The sequence below is a fragment of the Ranitomeya variabilis genome, unplaced genomic scaffold, assembly GCF_051348905.1.
Source record: "Ranitomeya variabilis isolate aRanVar5 unplaced genomic scaffold, aRanVar5.hap1 Scaffold_138, whole genome shotgun sequence".
In the NCBI taxonomy this organism is placed as follows: domain Eukaryota; kingdom Metazoa; phylum Chordata; class Amphibia; order Anura; family Dendrobatidae; genus Ranitomeya; species Ranitomeya variabilis.
This window is the reverse complement of record NW_027507951.1, coordinates 84,828-104,793: the sequence shown is the minus strand read 5'-3', so window position 1 is coordinate 104,793 and position 19,966 is coordinate 84,828. Positions and strand designations below refer to the sequence as shown.

Below are 19,966 nucleotides of genomic sequence, written 5' to 3'. Positions count from 1 at the left end.
TGTCTGTTACTTTGATTTGCTCTCTGTCATCCTACTCAGTTATGGCTTTTGTGGATTCAGGTGCTGCCCTGAATTTGATGGATTTGTCTTTTGCCAGGCGCTGTGGTTTTATCTTGGAGCCTTTGCAATTCCCTATTCCACTAAAGGGAATTGATGCCACGCCATTGGCCAAGAATAAACCTCAGTACTGGGCTCAAGTGACCATGTGCATGACTCCTGCACATTAGGAGGTGATTCGCTTTCTTGTGTTACATAATTTGCATGATGTTGTCGTTTTAGGTCTGCCATGGCTCCAGGCTCATAATCCAGTCCTGGATTGGAAAGCAATGTCTGTGTCAAGTTGGGGTTGCCAGGGGATTCATGGCGATGCTCCTTTGGTGTCTATTGCTTCTTCTCCTTCTGAAGTCCCTGAATTTTTGTCGGACTACCAGGATGTATTTGATGAGCCCAAGTCCAGTGCCCTACCTCCTCATAGGGATTGTGATTGCGCCATAAATTTGATTCCTGGTAGTAAGTTCCCTAAGGGACGACTTTTTAATTTGTCTGTACCAGAACATGCCGCTATGCGGAGTTATATCAAGGAGTCTTTGGAGAAGGGGCATATTCGCCCGTCCTCGTCCCCTTTGGGTGCAGGGTTCTTTTTTGTGGCCAAGAAGGATGGTTTTCTGAGACCCTGTATAGATTATCGCCTTCTAAATAACATCACGGTCAAATTTCAGTATCCTTTGCCACTGTTGTCTGATCTGTTTGCTTGGATTAGGGGGGCCAGTTGGTTCAGCAAGATAGATCTTCGTGGAGCGTATAATCTTGTGCGTATAAAGCAGGGCGATGAATGGAAAACAGCATTCAATACGCCCGAAGGCCATTTTGAGTACTTGGTGATGCCTTTTGGGCTTTCTAATGCCCCTTCTGTGTTCCAGTCCTTCATGCACGACATCTTCCGAGAATATCTGGATAGGTTTATGATTGTGTACCTGGATGATATTTTGGTCTTTTCTGATGATTGGGAATCTCATGTGAAGCAGGTCAGGATGGTATTTCAGGACCTGCGAGCCAATGCCTTGTTTGTGAAGGGCTCTAAATGTCTCTTCGGAGTCCAGAAGGTTTCCTTTTTGGGCTTTATTTTTTCTCCTTCTACCATTGAGATGGATCCAGTCAAGGTCCAGGCTATTTATGACTGGACTCAACCTACATCGGTAAAGAGTCTTCAGAAGTTCTTGGGTTTTGCTAATTTTTACCGTCGCTTCATCACTAATTTTTCCAGTGTGGTTAAGCCTTTGACGGATTTGACCAAGAAGGGTTCTGATGTGACGAATTGGTCTCCTGCGGCCGTGGAGGCCTTTCAGGAGCTCAAACGTCGGTTTTTTTCGGCTCCTGTCTTGCGTCAGCCGGATGTCTCTCTGCCCTTCCAGGTCGAGGTTGATGCTTCTGAGATTGGAGCTGGGGCTGTCTTGTCACAGAGAAGCTCTGATGGCTCTGTGATGAGGCCATGTGCTTTCTTTTCAAGAAAGTTTTCGCCTGCCGAGCGGAATTATGATGTTGGTAATCGGGAGTTGTTGGCAATGAAATGGGCATTTGAGGAGTGGCGACATTGGCTAGAGGGAGCCAAACATCGTGTGGTGGTCTTGACGGATCACAAGAATTTGACTTATCTCGAGTCTGCTAAACGGCTAAATCCTAGACAGGCTCGATGGTCGCTGTTTTTCTCTCGTTTCGATTTCGTGGTTTCATACCTTCCGGGTTCGAAGAACGTGAAGGCTGATGCTCTTTCTAGGAGCTTTGTGCCTGACTCTCCGGGAGTTTCTGAACCGGCTGGTGTCCTCAGATAGGGGGTGATTTTGTCTGCCATCTCCCCTGATTTACGACGGGTACTGCAGGAATTTCAGGCCAATAGACCTGACCGTTGTCCACCGGAGAGACTGGTTGTCCCGGATAGATGGACCAGTAGAGTCATTTCCGAGGTTCATTCTTCGGTGTTGGTGGGTCATCCTGGGATTTTTGGTACCAGGGATTTGGTGGCTAGGTCCTTTTGGTGGCCTTCCTTGTCGCGGGATGTGCGTTCCTTTGTGCAGTCCTGTGGGATTTGTGCTCGGGCTAAGCCTTGCTGTTCTCGTGCCAGTGGACTGCTTTTGCCTTTACCTGTCCCGAAGAGGCCCTGGACGCATATTTCCATGGATTTTATTTCGGATCTTCCAGTCTCTCAGAAGATGTCTGTTATCTGGGTGGTTTGTGATCGTTTTTCTAAAATGGTCCATTTGGTGCCCTTGCCTAAGCTGCCTTCCTCCTCCGATTTGGTTCCACTGTTTTTTCAGAATGTGGTTCGTTTGCATGGTATTCCTGAGAATATTGTGTCTGACAGAGGATCCCAGTTTGTGTCCAGATTTTGGCGGTCCTTTTGTGCTAAGATGGGCATTGAATTATCTTTTTCATCGGCCTTCCATCCTCAGACGAATGGACAAACCGAACGAACTAATCAGACCTTGGAGACTTATCTGAGATGTTTTGTTTCTGCGGATCAGGATGATTGGGTGACTTTTTTGCCATTGGCTGAGTTCGCCCTCAATAATCGGGCTAGTTCTGCTACTTTGGTTTCGCCTTTTTATTGCAATTCTGGTTTTCATCCTCGTTTTTCCTCAGGTCAGGTTGAGCCTTCTGACTGTCCTGGGGTGGATTCTGTGGTGGATAGGTTGCAGCAGATTTGGAACCACGTGGTGGACAATTTGACGTTGTCACAAGAGAAGGCTCAGCGCTTTGCTAACCGCCGTCGCTGTGTGGGTCCCTGACTTCGTGTGGGGGATTTGGTATGGTTGTCTTCTCGTTATGTTCCGATGAAGGTTTCCTCTCCTAAGTTCAAGCCTCGTTTCATCGGTCCTTATAAGATTTTGGAAATCCTCAACCCTGTGTCATTTCGTTTGGACCTCCCGGCATCATTTGCCATTCACAATGTGTTCCATAGGTCATTGTTGCGGAGATATGTGGTGCCTGTTGTTCCTTCTGTTGACCCTCCTGCTCCGGTCTTGGTCGAGGGAGAGTTGGAGTATGTGGTGGAGAAGATCTTGGATTCTCGTGTTTCGAGACGGAAGCTTCAGTACTTAGTTAAATGGAAGGGCTATGGTCAGGAGGATAATTCCTGGGTTGTCGCCTCTGATGTCCATGCGGCCAATTTGGTTCGTGCCTTTCATTCGGCTCGTCCTGAAGTGCGCCCCTCACATCGTGAGTCGGTGTGGGGGTTCTTGTACTTTCTGCGTGGATAGTTTTTGATAGTTTTTGTACCGACCGCACAGATCCCTGCTATCTTCTGTCTATTTAGTGTTAGCGGGCCTCATTTGCTTAAACCTGTTTTTCATTCCTACGTTTGTATTTTCCCCTTAACTCACCGTTATTATTTGTGGGGGGCTGTCTAAACTTTGGGGTTTTCTCTGAGGCAAGTGAGGCTTTGCTTTCTCTCTAGGGGTAGCTAGTTTCTCAGGCTGTGAAGAGGCGTCTAGGTTTTTAGGTAACACTCCACGGCTGCCTTTAGTGTGTGTGGATAGGATCAGGATTGCGGTCAGTATAGTTCCCACATTCCCGGAGCTTGTCCTACTATTCAGGTTTACCTATCAGGTCAGTTTGGTGATCCTTCCACCGGATCATAACAGGCGGCGCACAGTAATTGCGTCATCGCGCCCTCTAACCTGAGCATCAGTGCAGAGGACACAGAAGACACAGCGGCGCCGACGGTGGAACGGGGAGCAGGTGAATATCGCGCACTGCATTATACTCACCAGCTCCTGGCGTGGTCCTTGCACGTCTGTTCCCTGGTGCCGGCAGCTTCTTCCTGTAGTGAGCAGTCACATGGTACCGCTCATTACAGTAATGAATATGCGGCCCCACCCCTATGGGAGTGGTACCATGTGACCGCTCACTACAGGAACAAGCTGTCAGCGCCCGGAGAACAGACATGCAGGGACCGCGCCAGGAGCAGGTGAGTATTATTAGACCGCTGCCGATCCCTCTCCCCTGCCGACCCCTGGGTATGACTCGAGTATAAGCCCAGAGGGTCAATTTCAGCCTAAAAAAATGGGCTGAAATTCTCGGCTTATACTCCAGTATATACGGTAGTTGGCAACTGAGTTAGCACTCTTGTGGTTTTCGGACATTTTTGAAGTAAAGTGAACTGGTATAAACTTCAATTTTTTCCCACTGTTTCACAACAAAACTCCTTCGGTCCACTCTCTTTCCTGCTCAAGGGATATTAACCCTTGCACTCTAATGTGTGACACTGGACTAATTTGCTATTGTCTGCTTTACCGTCATTTTCTACAATACGATTGACCAATACTATTGTATATACTTTATTTTGTGTTTTGATGTAACCTTTCGTTGGATTTATTTTGTTTTTCTTACTTGTAACTGATGAAGGTCTAATTTTGACCGAAACGTTTTCTGTTTACTTCCTCGTGAACAACATTAAATACTGTTATTGATCGTATCAAGTTCAGTGCCAAGTATTTGGACATATATTTATGATGTGGGAACCTACTCTGGCACCTTCTATAGTTGTGCACACGTCACCTCATTATGGCAGCTAATATCGTCGTGCCTGGAGGCACATGGCAGTGATGTCATACACCATGGTGGGCATACCGATGTCAGCTGCCAGCGCTTGAGCCGGCTGAAAAAGAGGACACTGCACATCATGGGAATTAGGGTGGTGGTGGTAAGAATTGTTTTTTTTTTAGTCGAACAGAACAGAGCTTATTACCCAGGAAGGGGCCCATGATGAGGCACGTTACTCCAGGATGGGGGCACATTAGCCTGGAAGGAGGGAGACCAGGATGGGGCACAATACCCCAGAAAGGCGACCAGGATGGGGCAAATTACTTGAGGAATGGGATTAGGATGGGACACATACTGCAGGAAGGGGACTAGGGGAACAGCTGATCACTTTGTGTCACACCCAAATTGATCTGATGTTTCTGACCTATCCTAAGAATAGGCCATCAATATAAAGTACATAACCTCTTTAAGTGTGATCGCTACCCCTATACCAACTAATGATAGATACCTCCCTCACTTATAATTGTGTACTCTGAAAGTTATGTAACAATTTGTACAGTAAAAAGTCACAACCAGACATATTGATGGTAAATATTATTTAATTTTATAAATTGTTTGCAATTAATAGAATTTATGGTAACATCCGAATCTGGAGCTTCAGCTGTTATCAGCATCACTGCACGTGATGGAATCGGTGACTCAATGAAGCAGATGAGGAATCTGTGGATCATTATGGAAATGATCTGTAACTTCTGCAGATTTCTGTGAAGAGAAGACACCAAGTTATTACATCTCATCAGTAGATTCCTAATAAAAAGTAACTAAATATGAGCTGGAGACTAAAAGAAAGAAATTCTAATATCTACTTACATGGAGTGCAGGTCGTTCTGATCTAATTCCTCAATGTTCTCCAGACTTGGATCTTCCTTCTATAAAAAGGAGAAAACAACAATTAATTCTATATTGCATGTAATGTGATGATCATTATTGGGTGGAGAGAGAAGAGGGAATGAGGTAACTTACCATTAGCTGTTTTGGGATTTCCATGTTCACAAAACCCTTCATGCCTGGTGAGATAGTGACCAAAGCTGATGGCAAACTACAGAGAGACCAGAACAGCGGGAAGATAAAGGTGATTTATGTGCAAAATAATACACATTTCTGTGAAGAGAAAATGACAAATTATTACATGACATCAATAGATTCCCAGTAAAAAGTTAATAATCTGTGGAAAATAAAAGAAAACAAATTCTAATATCTACTTACATAAAGTACAAGTCATTTTGATCTCATTCCTCAATGTTCTCCAGACTTGGATCATCCTTCTGTGAAAAGAACAATTATTTATATGTTACATGTGACATAGATATCATGGGACAGAGGGAATGAGAGATGACTTACCGTCTGGTGTTTATGGGATGTTCATAGCCCTTCATGCTTGGTGAGATGTTGACCAAAGCTGATGTTAAACTAAGGCAAGACCAGAAATTCAGGAAAATTAAAAGTGAGGGTTTTTTTTTACAGCCTTCAAAGGAATGTAGTTTTAATATATGCACAGGTCCCTTACCTGGGCTGGAATTCAGTATGGTCTCTTCCACTTTCTGCACCATGGAGATAGCTTTCTTCCTAAAGCCTTGTGATTCCATTTTGGTGCATCATTGGAAGACGTGGTTACGGCACAGGGGGCACAGAGGGTTGGAGCGGAGCCATCTAGAAATACATCCCTGATGGAAGCTGTGGTCACATGGAAGGACTATGACCTGCTCTCCAATCTCATATTGGGTCATACAGATGACACATGACTGGGTCTCCTCCTCTGGGGTTATATCCCTTGTTGGGAGAATTATATTTACTCTGCTGCCAACAGGAATCGCCACCGCCACCTGTGGCACTGGTGGTGTAATCACACCCACTTCCTGTTGTTGAATAGATGGGAGGGGACGGTCACCACCCCTGCTGCTCTCTCCTGTTGTTCTGGAGGGCTCCGCAGGGGCTGGCCTTAGAGGAGAGCGGCTTCTTTCTCTTCTCTCTTCCTGTCCCCTACGAGTTGGAGGATCTCGGGTCGTTCTCCTTCTCCTCTCAGTGACAGCATTGCTGTCTCTCTGATGTCCATCACTGGTAGAAGGTCTTTCCTGATCTCTTTGATGAGACCGTAACCTATGGACAATTATGGCCTGACCTATAAATGAATGAGAATTTATCAGAATTTTTCCCAATGTTAGCAAACACTTTTGGGCTATAGTGATGGATCTATCTGCTGCTGTGGTGTTTAGGGAAAGGGGAACCCTTCAAAGAACTGACATTATTTTGGACTTCGTAAACCTGCACTGTCTATCCTGAAATGTGACCCATCATACCCCAGGTATATTTCCTCCCAAGAGAGCCCTATAGGGTGGGAATATTGTCTGTCTCCCCCAAATATCACTTACCTTGGTTTTCTGGTCGGCGCAGCCATGCCTCATTGTCAGCAATCAGCTGACGCAGCTCCCGGGCACTCATGACAAAGTTACCTGAAGCTGGCTGATCGAATATTGGAGAACTAAGCTCTCCGGTGGCACCGATGTTATTGTGCTCTGATCAAAGATCAAAAAGAATCAATGGAAGTAATCACCAGATGTGTAACACAAACTAGTTCGCTCTTCCACAGCCAAAGTGAAGTGTCCGCAAAAGCATCAACTCTAGAAATGGCGCTGATGTCACAGCGCTCAGACATTACATACCCTCAGGACATTCCATGAGGCCATTATGACATCATAATTCTGAGTGACCCCCTAGTCCTGAGCATAATATTGTGACATCAGAGCAGCTGGGCCGCCATGTTTGCTGCCAACTGGTGAGTGAGGCAGAGAATGGGGAACAGAAATATCCCATCTGTTTAATATAGTAGAAATGTATATATCTGGGTTGGAAAAGATTGAAAAATCATTTTTCTCCTTGTTTGTAAATAGTGGATTTTATAAACAGATTATGTCCTCTGCTGTAAATTATAAGAATGTAATGTTTTTCTTTATCATTTATTGTTGTGGGTGATACATTATTGCTAAACAATACACAACTCAGCAGCTGCCTACCGGACTGTCAGGGAAATGATTACCATAGGTTATAAATAAGTGAAAATAAAATAAATAATAGAGGCTAAAGCATACAAATAATTATAATAAAAAATAAAAAAAAAGACTTCAGTTTTTTTAGTTTTCTGTACCACCATGGCCATATTACATGACATACATGTGTCCATATCACTCATTTATCTCACATCCACAAAAGTACAGTATGTATTACAACAGGACCAGGCAGGTTTCTTCCTATCTGGCAAATTCCCTGTGGACACCTCGGGTGGGCTGGTCAGTGGGACACATGCCTGATGCAGAGTTACAGAGGGAGATGGTGAAATTACCCTCCCAAAGATCTGAACTGATTTATCTTCTTAAAACCTCATTCAGACATCCGTGATTTTTCTCATGTATAAAACCATAGAGATTGAGGTTTTAGCAGAAGAAATGTTTAAATATTTATTTCTGCCATGATTTCCATTACTTACATTTTTCTTTTTTGCATTTTCAGTTTTCCCTTCCTTCCTAAAAGCCACAACTTTTTATTTTTCAACAACTTTTTTAATTTTCCATTCACCTTCCATTTTACATAGCAACAAAGTAACATAGTAACATAGTTAGCAAGGCCGAAATAAAACATTTGTCCATCCAGTTCAGCCTATATTTGGTCAGAATAAATCCCCAGATCTACGTCCTTCTAAAGAACCAAATAACTGTAAGATACAATATTGTTAACACTCTAGGAAGACATCCAGGCCTCTCTTGAACCACTCGATTGAGTTCACCATCACCACGTCCTCAGGTAAGGAATTCCAGATTCTCACTGCCCTAACAGTAAAGGATCCTCTATGTTGGCGGAAAAACCTTCTCTCCTCCAGACGCAGAGAATGCCCCCTTGTGACCGTCACATTCCTTGGTATAAACAGATCCTCGGAGAGATATTTGTATTGTCCCCTTATATACTTATACATGGTTATTAGATCGCCCCTCAGTCGTCTTTTTTCCAGACTAAATAACACAGGTGACTAAAAAGCTGTTTGATTATTTTCATCTAATTTCCATGTATTTTGGTGTGCTGAAAACGAAAAAAATATTGCAAAAAATCCTGGATGTCAGGATTTGCCACAAAATGCAAAATTCTCTTCAAATTAGTATATTTTTCTCAATTTTTGGTATTTTTTTATCTTAGGGTTTTGAAAGTCAAAATTACGATTAATTAATTCACATCAATGCATTGAAGATATACAATGCCAAAAAAATATAACTTTCAAAGAAAAGAACTTTCAGAGTGAGCTAATGAAACCAGCATCAACATGTTGCAAGCTGAACGAACAGGCTCTGACATGCTCGGGCTTGATTCGATTGTTTTATCTTGGTTCTCGCCTGTTCACACTTTTTCATCTCAGTTCATGTTAGCTCGTCATATTCAACCGTGTTTCCCAAAATTAGCACTATGGCTCAGCGGAAGAGTATTAATTCGCCTGACAGTTTCTGTTACATTTGTGGTGAATATACAGTGTTGAAGCAACAGCTGAATATTACAAACTTTGTGAAAAAAGTATACTTCGCTTATTTCGGACTAAAGCTTGGAGATCAAGATAAAGCTTGGGCGCCTCATAAAGTGTGCAAACGGTGTGTTGAGGACCTCCGAAATTGATTCAAGGGTAAAAAAAAAAGCTTTCCATTATGGGCTTCCTATGGTATGATGAGAGCAAAGGAACCATAGTGACGATTGTTACTTTTGTTCATGCAATGCGAAAGGGTATAATTCAAAATGGAAGCATTCCATTTCATACCCCAATATTCACTCAGCAATTCGTCCCATCCCCCATGGCACAGATATACCAGTACCCAAGGCCCCTGCTACCTTGGAAGAGATAACTAGCTCCGATGAAGGTGGAGTCATACCTGAACCAGATGATTAATCAAGTTCTGACTTTGAAGATGATACAAGACCAAAATTGTTTTCCCAGGAGGAGATGAATGATTTGGTAAGAGACTTGAATCTTCTCAAAGATGCCGCTGAGTTACTCGGATCAAGGCTCAAAAGCAAGAATTTATTGTTGCCAGGAGTGTCTTTTTCATGGTTCAGACATCGTGAAAACGAGTTTGTTCCTTACTTTGCCCAGGAAGATAAGTTGGTTTATTGCATCGATGTCGAAGGTTTGATGGTTCAATTCAAAATCCAATATGATTCAGCGCAATGGCGTCTTTTTATAGATTCTTCAAAAAGAAGTCTCAAATCAGTTTTACTCCACAACGGCGGTTTTAATGCTTCCATCCCTGTAGGTCATTCTGTACACCTCAATGAAACCTACGAGAACTTGGAATTGGCTCTTCGTAAACTTAAATATGAAGACCATGGTTGGCAAGTGTGCGGGGATTTGAAAGTCTTGTGCATGCTGCTCGGGCAACAAGCTGGGTATACCAAATACCCTTGTTTTCTGTGTCTATTGGACAGTCGAGACCGACAAATTCACTGGATCAAGAAGAATTGGCAGCCGAGGGTGCTCACAGTTGGTGAAAAAAATGTCCTCCGAGAAACTTTGGTTCCTCCCCATAAAGTTCTTCTACCACCTCTCCACATAAATTGGGATTGATGAAGCAATACATAAAATCACTTCCAAAAGATGAAGAATGCTTCAAATACTTGGTCACCAAGTTTCCAGACCTCTCGGAGGCAAAATTGAAGGAAGGTGTGTTCATCGGACCAGACATTAGAAGGCTTATAGCTGATCAAGAGTTTATCAATACCATGACGCATCCTCAAAAAGAAGGGTGGTTTGCATTTAAAGAGGTCGTAGAGAAATTTTTAGGCAATAACAAAGACCCTGACTACAAAAAAATCGTCGGACGAATGCTGAAAGCATTTCAAGCTTTAGGTTGCCTGATGAGTTTGAAAGTGCATTTCCTCCATTCCCACCTTGACAGCTTTTCTGAAAATTTGGGAGCTGTGAGTGAAGAGCAAGGTGAACGATTCCACCAGGACATTAAAGAGATGGAAAGAAGATTCCAGGGAAGATGGAGCATTGCAATGATGGCAGACTACTGTTGGATGCTTCAGAGAGACATTCCAGATGCTACTCACAAGCGTAAATGTACCAAGAGAAGCCTCACAGGGAAGAAGAATCGATTTTAGTGTGTGTTAGTGAGCTCATTGCAGTTAAAAAATGATTTTCATGAAACATTTGTAATAAAAAATTAATTTTATGAGTCTATTTTCATTTATTTTGAGGTATTGTCTCATTTAACATAGTTACTTAAATTGTCAGAAAACGTGATGTCCTATGACAAAACGGAGGTCATTTTCGGATTAAGGGCACTTAAAAACATGAAGATTACGTGGAATAACCAAAACAGCTCTTGAAAAAAATTTTTTTGCAGACCTGTGTAATTAACCACTGAGTTTGATGTCAGCTGACATAAAACAGCTGACCTGACATCAACCCCAAAACTATTACTCCACTAGCCAAGGCACCAAGGCAAGTGGGAAGAGCCAAAGCTAAGAGCCAGAATTGGTGCATCTAATGGAGGTGCCATTTCTTGGGTGGCTGGGGTCTGGTGTTATTAGTCTGGGAAGGGACCAATATCCATGGCCCATTCCCAGTCTATTAATATCAGCCTGCAGCTTTCTGTTTTGCCTTTGCTGGTTATTAAAATAGGGAGACTGCACATAATTTTTTTGGTGTGTCCCCCTTTTTAATAACCAGTAAAGGCTACGCAGACAGCTGTGAGCTTATATTAATAGGAAGACTTTAAGTCCATCTAGTTCAACCCATAGCCTAACCTAACAAGCCCTAACATGTTGATCCAGAAGAAGGCAAAAAAAAACATGTGGCAAAGAGTAAGATCCACATTGGGGAAAAAAATTCCTTCCCGACTCCACATACGGCAATCAGACTAGTTCCCTGGATCAACGCCCTATCACGGAATCTAGTATATACAGTTGTGGCCAAAAGTATTGACACCCCTGCAATTCTGTCAGATAATACTCAGTTTCTTCCTGAAAATGATTGCAATCACAAATTCTTTGGTAGTATTATCTTCATTTAATTTGTCTTAAATGAAAAAAATACAAAAGAGAATGAAGCAAAAAGCAAAACATTGATCATTTCACACAAAACTCCAAAAATGGGCCAGACAAAAGTATTGGCACCCTCAGCCTAATACTTGGTTGCACAACCTTTAGCCAAAATAACTGTGACCAACTTGGTTGCACAACCTTTAGCCAAAATAACTGTGACCAACTGCTTCCGGTAACCATCAATGAGTTTCTTACAATGCTCTGCTGGAATTTTAGACCATTCTTCTTTGGCAAACTGCTCCAGGTCCCTGATATTTGAAGGGTGCCTTCTCCAAACTGCCATTTTTAGATCTCTCCACAGGTGTTCTTTGGGATTCAGGTCTGGACTCATTGCTGGCCACCTTAGAAGTCTCCAGTGCTTTCTCTCAAACCTTTTTCTAGTGCTTTTTGAAGTGTGTTTTGGGTTATTGTCCTGCTGGAAGACCCATGACCTCTGAGGGAGAGGGTATCTGATGTGACACAGGTTATCATTATTTCAGGCCTCCTGATGAGCCTAGGCAGGCGAAACGCATTGAGGCGAAAAATTTTAAATGGCGAATGGTGAACTACAGCTGGTGCATCACTAGATGAGTATCGATGTTTTTTTTTTTATATACTGTATCTCAGCGGATAATGTTGATTTGATTTGACATCGGGACCGGAGTCTCTTGTAGGAGATACTTATCTTTGGTTCATGTGCCTGAGTAAAGGAAGTGGGGGTTCCCATATTGGCAAATGCACATGGAAAACTTAGTTGGACTAGCCCCTAATATAGTTTTAAGGTGTGGACTATTTATGGTATATGTATTATATTCACATCTATTGGAATAATATTGCTCACAGCTAAAGTAGTCATCACCTATTTTATATATCACATTTCGCCATATGTGTTCATATTGATTTTATATGTATTGGGGACCTAGCTTTTCCCTAGCAAAGGTGTTCTGTGTATAGTTACAGAGGTTCATTTTGTCCGTGGGTAGAGGCTCTCACTAGTGGCTACAGGGTGCATTGGGGCCAGTAGGGCTAGCCATCGTGGAGCGGGGGCGCTACAACGTTCCCCCCTAGGGCGTCTACCTCCGCAGCCAGGTAGGGGTCAGGTGTAGGAGCCTCAGCAAGGGTGTCTAGATACCCCCAATAAGTCTTGGGCAGTTTTTGAGCACTTTGGTTTTCTTTTTGTGTGTGTTTTGTCACTATAGGTAGCAGAGTTTGCCTTGTTTTTAATAATAAAGAATATTTTTATATGTAGGGTAGATTTATGATTTTGACTTGGGAGACCCAGCTTTCTCACACTGGGCCCTACATTATGCTGCAAAATTTGTTGGTAGTCTTCAGACTTCATAATGCCATGCACACGGTCAAGCAGTCCAGTGCCAGAGGCAGCAAAGCAACCCCAAAACATCAGGGAACCTCCGCCATGTTTGACTGTAGGGACCGTGTTCTTTTCTTTGAATGCCTCTTTTTTTCTCCTGTAAACTCTATGTTGATGCCTTTGCCCAAAAAGCTCTACTTTTGTCTCATCTGACCAGAGAACATTCTTCCAAAACGTTTTAGGCTTTTTCAGGTAAGTTTTGGCAAACTCCAGCCTGGCTTTTTTATGTCTCGGGGTAAGAAGTGGGGTCTTCCTGGGTCTCCTACCATACAGTTCCTTTTCATTCAGACGCTGACGGATAGTACGGGTTGACACTGTTGTACCCTTGGACTGCAGGGCAGCTTGAACTTGTTTGGATGTTAGTCGAGGTTTTTTATCCAACATCCACACAATCTAGCGTTGAAATCTCTTGTCAATTTTTCTTTTCCGTCCACATCTAGGGAGGTTAGCCACAGTGCCATGGGCTTTAAACTTCTTGATGACACTGCGCACGGTAGACACAGGAACATTCAGGTCTTTGGAGATGGACTTGTAGCCTTGAGATTGCTCATGCTTCCTCACAATTTGGTTTCTCAAGTCCTCAGACAGTTCTTTGGTCTTCTTTCTTTTCTCCATGCTCAATGTGGTACACACAAGGGCACAGGACAGAGGTTGAGTCAACTTTGATCCATGTCAACTGTCTGCAAGTGTGATTTAGTTATTGCCAACACCTGTTAGGTGCCACAGGTAAGTTACAGGTGCTGTTAATTACACAAATTAGAGAAGCATCACATGATTTTTCGAACAGTGCCAATACTTTTGTCCACCCCCTTTTTATGTTTGGTGTGGAATTATATCCAATTTGGCTTTAGGACAATTCTTTTTGTGTTTTTTCATTTAAGACAAATTAATTGAAGATAATGATAACAAAGAATTTGTGTTTGCAATCATTTTCAGGAAGAAACTGAGTATTATCTGACAGAATTGCAGGGGTGTCAATACTTTTGGCCACAACTGTATAACCTGTAACATTATACTTTTCAAGAAAGGCATCCAGTCCCCTTTTAAATTTAAGCAATGAATCACTCATTACATCATTGTTGTGAAATTGGATTTTGGGCTCCCCCGGTGGCCACTGGTGGAATTGAACTGGTGTGCATCATCCTCTCTGTTCACCTGTTTCCATCAGGATGTGGGAGTCGCTATTTAGCCTTGCTCCTCTGTCACTTCCATGCCGGTCAACATTGTAATCAGAAGCCTTTCTGTGCATGTTCCTGCTGCTAGACAACTCCCAGCTAAGTTGGACTTTAGTCCTTGTTTGTTTTTGCATTTTGTTCCAGTTCACAGCTGTAGTTTCGTTTCTGTGTCTGGAAAGCTCTTGTGATCTGAAATTGCCACTCTGATGTTATGAGTTAATACTAGAGTCTTAAAGTAATTTCAGGATGGTGTTTTGATAGGGTTTTCAGCTGACCATGAAAGTGCCCTTTCTGTCTTCCTGCTATCTAGTAAGCGGACCTCAATTTTGCTAAACCTATTTTCATACTACGTTTGTCATTTCATCTAAAATCACCGCCAATATTTGTGGGGGCCTCTGTCTGCCTTTCGGGGAAATTTCTCTAGAGGTGAGCCAGGACTATATTTTCCTCTGCCAGGATTAGTTAGTCCTCCGGCCGGCGCTGGGCGTCTAGGGATAAAACGCAGGCTACGCTACCCGGCTACTGTTAGTTGTGCGGCAGGTTTAGTTCATGGTCAGTTTAGTTTCCATCCTTCCAAGAGCTAGTTCTTATGTTTGCTGGGCTATGTTCTCTTGCCATTGAGAACCATAACAGTTTGACCGGCCAAAAAAGGGTTAAATTAATTGACAGAGAAAGGAGAGAAAAGAGAAGTCTGCTGAAGATTTTTTTTTTTTTTCAGTTCTGAGTGTGCTTGTAATTGAATCTCTTGCAAGTCTGCCTATATTGCAGCCTTTCTCTCTCTCTCTCCTTCTAATCCTGGAATGGCTCTGTGTTCACCTGTTTAAAATGGATATTCAGAGTTTAGCTGCAGGTTTGAATAATCTCACCACGAAAGTTCAAAATTTACAAGATTTTGTTGTTCATGTTCCTATATCTGAACCTAGAATTCCTTTGCCTGAATTTTTCTCGGGGAATAGATCTTGCTTTCAAAATTTCAAAAATAATTGCAAGTTGTTTTTGTCCCTGAAATCTCGCTCTGCTGGAGATCCTGCTCAGCAGGTCAGGATTGTGATTTCCTTGCTCCGGGGCGACCCTCAGGATTGGGCTTTTGCATTGGCTCCAGGGGATCCTGCGTTGCTCAATGTGGATGCGTTTTTTCTGGCCTTGGGGTTGCTTTATGAGGAACCTCAGTTAGAACTTCAGGCGGAAAAGGCCTTGATGTCCCTATCTCAGGGGCAAGACGAAGCTGAAATATACTGCCAGAAATTCCGTAAATGGGCTGTGCTTACTCAGTGGAATGAGTGCGCCCTGGCGGCGAATTTCAGAGAGGGTCTCTCTGATGCCATTAAGGATGTTATGGTGGGGTTCCCTGTGCCTGCGGGTCTGAATGAGTCCATGACAATGGCTATCCAGATCGATAGGCGTCTGCGGGAGCGCAAACCTGTGCACCATTTGGCGGTGTCTACTGAGAAGACGCCAGAGAATATGCAATGTGATAGAATTCTGTCCAGAAGTGAACGGCAGAATTTTAGACGAAAAAAAGGGTTGTGCTTCTATTGCGGTGATTCAACTCATGTTATATCAGCATGCTCTAAGCGTACTAAGAAGCTTGATAAGTCTGTTTCAATTGGCACTTTACAGTCTAAGTTTATTTTATCTGTGACCCTGATTTGTTCTTTATCATCTATTACCGCGGATGCCTATGTCGACTCTGGCGCCGCTTTGAGTCTTATGGATTGGTCCTTTGCCAAACGCTGTGGGTATGATTTGGAGCCTCTTGAAACTCCTATACCCCTGAAGGGGATTGACTCCACCCCATTGGCTAGCAATAAACCACAATACTGGACACAAGTAACTATGCGGATTAATCCGGATCACCAGGAGATTATTCGCTTTCTTGTGCTGTATAACCTACATGATGTGTTGGTGCTTGGATTGCCATGGCTGCAATCTCATAACCCAGTCCTTGACTGGAAAGCTATGTCTGTGTTAAGCTGGGGATGTAAGGGGACGCATGGGGACGTACCTGTGGTTTCCATTTCATCATCTATTCCCTCTGAGATTCCTGAATTCTTGACTGAATATCGTGACGTTTTTGAAGAACCTAAGCTTGGTTCATTACCTCCGCACCGGGAGTGCGATTGTGCCATAGATTTGATTCCGGGTAGTAAATACCCTAAGGGTCGTTTATTTAATCTGTCTGTGCCTGAACATGCTGCTATGCGAGAATATATAAAGGAGTCCTTGGAAAAGGGACATATTCGTCCTTCGTCATCTCCCTTAGGAGCCGGTTTTTTCTTTGTGGCTAAGAAAGATGGCTCTTTGAGGCCGTGCATTGATTATCGGCTTTTGAATAAAATCACGGTTAAATATCAATATCCGTTGCCACTGCTGACTGATTTGTTTGCTCGCATAAAGGGGGCCAAGTGGTTCTCTAAGATAGATCTCCGTGGGGCGTATAATTTGGTGCGAATTAAGCAGGGGGATGAGAGGAAAACCGCATTTAATACGCCCGAGGGCCACTTTGAGTATTTGGTGATGCCTTTTGGTCTTTCAAATGCCCCTTCAGTCTTTCAGTCCTTTATGCATGACATTTTCCGTGATTATTTGGATAAATTTATGATTGTGTATCTGGATGATATTTTGATTTTTTCGGATGACTGGGACTCTCATGTCCAGCAGGTCAGGAGGGTTTTTCAGGTTTTGCGGTCTAATTCCTTGTGTGTGAAGGGTTCTAAGTGCGTTTTTGGGGTTCAAAAGATTTCCTTTTTGGGATATATTTTTTCCCCCTCTTCCATCGAGATGGATCCTGTCAAGGTTCAGGCTATTTGTGATTGGACGCAACCCTCTTCTCTTAAGAGTCTTCAGAAATTTTTGGGCTTTGCTAACTTTTATCGTCGATTTATTGCTGGTTTTTCTGATGTTGTTAAACCATTGACTGATTTGACTAAGAAGGGTGCTGATGTTGCTGATTGGTCCCCTGCTGCTGTGGAGGCCTTTCGGGAGCTTAAGCGCCGCTTTTCTTCCGCCCCTGTGTTGCGTCAGCCTGATGTTGCTCTTCCTTTTCAGGTTGAGGTCGACGCTTCTGAAATCGGAGCTGGGGCGGTTTTGTCGCAGAGAAGTTCCGATTGCTCCGTGATGAGACCTTGTGCTTTTTTCTCGCGTAAATTTTCGCCCGCCGAGCGGAATTATGATGTTGGGAATCGGGAGCTTTTGGCCATGAAGTGGGCTTTTGAGGAGTGGCGTCATTGGCTTGAGCGGGCTAGACATCAGGTGGTGGTATTGACTGACCACAAAAATCTAATTTATCTTGAGTCCGCCAGACGCCTGAATCCTAGACAGGCGCGCTGGTCGTTGTTTTTCTCTCGGTTTAATTTTGTGGTGTCCTACCTGCCGGGTTCTAAGAATGTTAAGGCGGATGCCCTTTCTAGGAGTTTTGAGCCTGACTCCCCTGGTAATTCTGAACCTACAGGTATCCTTAAGGATGGAGTGATATTGTCTGCCGTTTCTCCAGACCTGCGGCGGGCCTTGCAGGAGTTTCAGGCGGATAGACCTGATCGTTGCCCACCTGGTAGACTGTTTGTTCCTGATGATTGGACCAGTAAAGTCATTTCTGAGGTTCATTCTTCTGCGTTGGCAGGTCATCCTGGAATCTTTGGTACCAGGGATTTGGTGGCAAGGTCCTTCTGGTGGCCTTCCCTGTCTCGAGATGTGCGAGGCTTCGTGCAGTCTTGTGACGTTTGTGCTCGGGCCAAGCCTTGTTGTTCTCGGGCTAGTGGATTGTTGTTGCCCTTGCCTATCCCGAAGAGGCCCTGGACGCACATCTCGATGGATTTTATTTCGGATCTTCCTGTTTCTCAGAAGATGTCTGTCATCTGGGTGGTGTGTGATCGTTTCTCTAAGATGGTCCATTTGGTTCCCCTGCCTAAGTTGCCTTCTTCTTCCGAGTTGGTTCCTCTGTTTTTTCAAAATGTGGTCCGTTTGCATGGTATTCCGGAGAATATCGTTTCTGACAGAGGTACCCAATTCGTGTCTAGATTTTGGCGAGCATTCTGTGCTAGGATGGGCATAGATTTGTCTTTCTCGTCTGCTTTCCATCCTCAGACTAATGGCCAGACCGAGCGGACGAATCAGACCTTGGAGACATATTTGAGGTGTTTTGTGTCTGCAGATCAGGATGATTGGGTTGCTTTTTTGCCTTTAGCGGAGTTTGCCCTCAATAATCGGGCCAGCTCTGCCACCTTGGTGTCTCCCTTTTTCTGTAATTCGGGGTTTCATCCTCGATTTTCTTCTGGTCAGGTGGAATCTTCGGATTGTCCTGGAGTGGATGCTGTGGTGGAGAGGTTGCATCAGATTTGGGGGCAGGTAGTGGACAATTTGAAGTTGTCCCAGGAGAAGACTCAGCTTTTTGCCAACCGCCGGCGTCGGGTTGGTCCTCGGCTTTGTGTTGGGGACTTGGTGTGGTTGTCTTCTCGTTTTGTCTCTATGAGGGTTTCTTCTCCCAAGTTTAAGCCTCGGTTCATCGGCCCGTACAAGATATTGGAGATTCTTAACCCTGTGTCCTTCCGTTTGGACCTCCCTGCATCTTTTTCTATTCATAATGTTTTTCATCGGTCATTATTGCGCAGGTATGAGGTACCGGTTGTGCCTTCCGTTGAGCCTCCTGCTCCGGTGTTGGTTGAGGGCGAGTTGGAGTACGTTGTGGAAAAAATCTTGGACTCCCGTGTTTCCAGACGGAAACTCCAGTATCTGGTCAAATGGAAGGGATACGGTCAGGAGGATAATTCTTGGGTGACTGCCTCTGATGTTCATGCCTCCGATTTGGTCCGTGCCTTTCATAGGGCTCATCCTGATCGCCCTGGTGGTTCTGGTGAGGGTTCGGTGCCCCCTCCTTGAGGGGGGGGTACTGTTGTGAAATTGGATTTTGGGCTCCCCCGGTGGCCACTGGTGGAATTGAACTGGTGTGCATCATCCTCTCTGTTCACCTGTTTCCATCAGGATGTGGGAGTCGCTATTTAGCCTTGCTCCTCTGTCACTTCCATGCCGGTCAACATTGTAATCAGAAGCCTTTCTGTGCATGTTCCTGCTGCTAGACAACTCCCAGCTAAGTTGGACTTTAGTCCTTGTTTGTTTTTGCATTTTGTTCCAGTTCACAGCTGTAGTTTCGTTTCTGTGTCTGGAAAGCTCTTGTGATCTGAAATTGCCACTCTGATGTTATGAGTTAATACTAGAGTCTTAAAGTAATTTCAGGATGGTGTTTTGATAGGGTTTTCAGCTGACCATGAAAGTGCCCTTTCTGTCTTCCTGCTATCTAGTAAGCGGACCTCAATTTTGCTAAACCTATTTTCATACTACGTTTGTCATTTCATCTAAAATCACCGCCAATATTTGTGGGGGCCTCTGTCTGACTTTCGGGGAAATTTCGCTAGAGGTGAGCCAGGACTATATTTTCCTCTGCCAAGATTAGTTAGTCCTCCGGCCGGCGCTGGGCGTCTAGGGATAAAACGCAGGCTACGCTACCCGGCTACTGTTAGTTGTGCGGCAGGTTTAGTTCATGGTCAGTTTAGTTTCCATCCTTCCAAGAGCTAGTTCTTATGTTTGCTGGGCTATGTTCTCTTGCCATTGAGAACCATAACACATCATACGGCAGAGAGTTCCATAGTCTCACTGCTCTTACAGTAAAGAATCCGCATATGTTATTATGCTTAAACCTTCTTTCCTCCAGACAAAGAGGATGCCTGTTATGACCCCAATGGCAGAGGGTCTCAGGAATAAATACCAAGTC

The 19,966-nt window shown here is 43.9% G+C and overlaps 1 long non-coding RNA gene across 1 annotated transcript; it reads right to left on the bottom strand.

Moving 5' to 3' along the window:
* Window positions 1-5,094: 5,094 nt before the first annotated feature.
* On the bottom strand, window positions 5,095-6,153 carry LOC143789238 (uncharacterized). The gene is made up of 3 exons (XR_013219029.1): window positions 5,806-6,153; window positions 5,563-5,700; window positions 5,095-5,468 (listed from the first exon to the last, which is right to left on the bottom strand). It is a non-coding gene; the product is annotated as an uncharacterized LOC143789238 (long non-coding RNA).
* Between the last annotated feature and the right edge of the window lie 13,813 nt (window positions 6,154-19,966).